The following is a 2,653-nucleotide window of genomic DNA, read 5'->3' on the forward strand; positions in this document are numbered from 1 at the left end:
AGAATTGCAATAAGCGTACGGTGAGCATGTAAAAATATTCATTGAGATATAGAAGTCTTCATGAGCAGTAACGGTGAGGCCCAAGGGTTCTCGTAAAATAGGTTACGTGGAAATATCAGTGGCAGATGAAGTAGCAAACTGCTAGAGAATACATTGCTGAGAACAAACACACGAGATCATAAGAAAAATCTTCATTAGATGTATTGCTTCAACATTTCACTGGTACAGTGAACGACTTCAAGTTCCTTTTTCCTTCCTGATGAATGGAGGCTCCTGGACATTGTAGTTAGGTGGAGCATCCCGATAGAGGGTGAGAGTGAGAGGTGGGTGGAGGATGTTGGTCGGAGATGCAGATCGAGCGGTAGGTACCCGCATGTGCACCCATCAGAGTATGCACCAGTGAAGGTACCATCCGGGCTAAGAAGCTGCAAGCGTCCGCAGTTATACAGAGAACACCCCCAGCCATCGCGTGGATGAAGCCCGTCCAAAGTCACCGATCGAAGCGGCCAGGAAAGAAAGGTGAGTGGCGGCGATGGGAGCAAAGAGGGAAGAAGTAGAGCAGAAAATGGAGATGCGCTATTGCCGTCGGAGATATTGTAAGATGTTGTAAAAAAAAAATGTCAGCCAGGAGAAAGAGGAGAAAATCAAGAAAACAAGAAGCGTGACCCAGGGATAAAGAAGACAAGAAGGAGATAAAGTGAAGAGACGCTGTTCGCCAGAGAGAAACAAAGATTCGGAGGTCAATTGAGCGCGCACAGTGAAGACGCACGTGTCTCGACATTGGAGCCGCGAAGGCCATGGGTCACGAGAGCCGATCTTATTGGCTCTGCTTCTACAAAATCACAAACTACCTCCGACTTATTTGCAGGAAATACGCAGCCCCCCACAAAGACCTCACTCGTCAGAAAGCCACTCAATGGCGAAACACGCTAGCCCGCAAGCTACCAAACCCAGCTCGACACAGTAAGATTTGGCACAGCACGCAGTACCCAACAAAAGAATGCCCCGCCTACGGAGAGATTTCAGATGTGCTTTGCATCGTTTCAAAGTCCACCAGCAACGTAAAGTGTACAGTTTACAGGAACTCATCCATGAGCAGTTGGAGGCGGAGCTAGCTCACACAGAGCTCCCCCTTCAGCGCCAGCTGATCGTTCATGCCTGGAGGGCCGCATTTGCCAATGGTTTCCCCGACCTGGATCAACGACCGACGTAATTACTTTATATTAATGTAAACCTTATCCTCTCTCTCTTTACAAAACAGCAAACCGAAAAACCAACGCGCGCGGATGTCGCAGCAGCCTTCGCCTTTTCCTCACGATTTTATTACACTTCTCAAGAGAAAGATAAACAAATGACAAAGAAAGGGAGGCCGTACCAGCAGAGCTTTTCCAATCTTCGAGTCAATGGAAAATAAATAAAAAGGACGCTTGTCGCTCTCGACTTCGCGAGGCTCGCCGTCGACGGGATGCCGTTGAGCTCGCCGTCGAGTGGGAAGCCGATCTGCGACGCAGCCAGACCGAGAAACGGCTGGGGACGAAGACTTCCCTGCAGCGAAAGCGGCTCCGGCGACTACGCGTGCAGGGCGAACTTTCAACATACGGAAATGCTATCTCGGATGAGGTTCTTGCAAGGAGGACCACGCTGAAAAGGGAGCGTAGGAAGCGTCAGCGCAAAGCATTCACCGGCTCACGGCAATTGTTAAACTGGCTGTTTGTCAGTTCAGCCATTATTTTCCTTGTGATTACCTACAGCACAAAATGCGGGCTGACGTTTCATAGTTCGTGAAATTCAAAGCACGCTAACGTAGATAACTAACCTGTTTTATTTAACCTAGAACATGGTGGCACGGCTGTCTTACTGACGAAAAAATTCGTATCCCGTACCGGACATTGATGAGCCACGCTCGTCGTAAGCCTAAGGTGATTTTCCGCTTATGACATGCCCTGGTCGTCGTGCCTTTTATGGCACTCTGTATCCGGTTCAACGCAACTAAAGCTAGTGCTCCGCCATTTCTTAGTGTATCCGGCAGATTTTAGTTTTGTTGGCCAAATAAAAATTACTGTATGAAAAAATGCGGTCTTTTATGCTTTAGATAAATCATTAGCATCTCTGGAAATAAAAAAATATCAGAATTTTGGTACGTTTTTCATACCATTCTATACATAAATGATCCTTCAGAGTTTTGAACACATAAAATGAGCTTTCGTGCTGTTGCCCTTGCCACCTAGATGATATCCATAAATAGCCAAATATTTTTCGTGGTAAGTGCTGAGCCATCCTTACGTGTTGTTGTCGTAGTTTCTGAAAATGGAATAAATTTGCACAGGTAAGAAGATCAGAGCTGCATATTCAATAATGACTCATGATGCTGCATTTTATTTTTCGGCCAATTTTAAGACGGACAACTGCGTTGCTCAACCCCCTCTTCGGTTCTCCGTAGCCCAGCCCACATCCATGCTCATTAATAGCGAAAAATTTCTAGGTTCCTGCCCAGCAGTTCTTACTTTTTGTTGTAGTTGCTGAAAACGAAATGTGGGTAGCATTCGTCAGTGTACCCAAATTTTCTTCACAAAAGACGGGATTGAATTTTCTTTTCTTTTCTGCAAAACTATTTTAAGCCAGACAAACTAGTTGTTTGTTACAGCTGCCTTCA

Source organism: Amblyomma americanum, chromosome 10, assembly GCF_052857255.1.
Source record: "Amblyomma americanum isolate KBUSLIRL-KWMA chromosome 10, ASM5285725v1, whole genome shotgun sequence".
Lineage (NCBI taxonomy): Eukaryota > Metazoa > Arthropoda > Arachnida > Ixodida > Ixodidae > Amblyomma > Amblyomma americanum.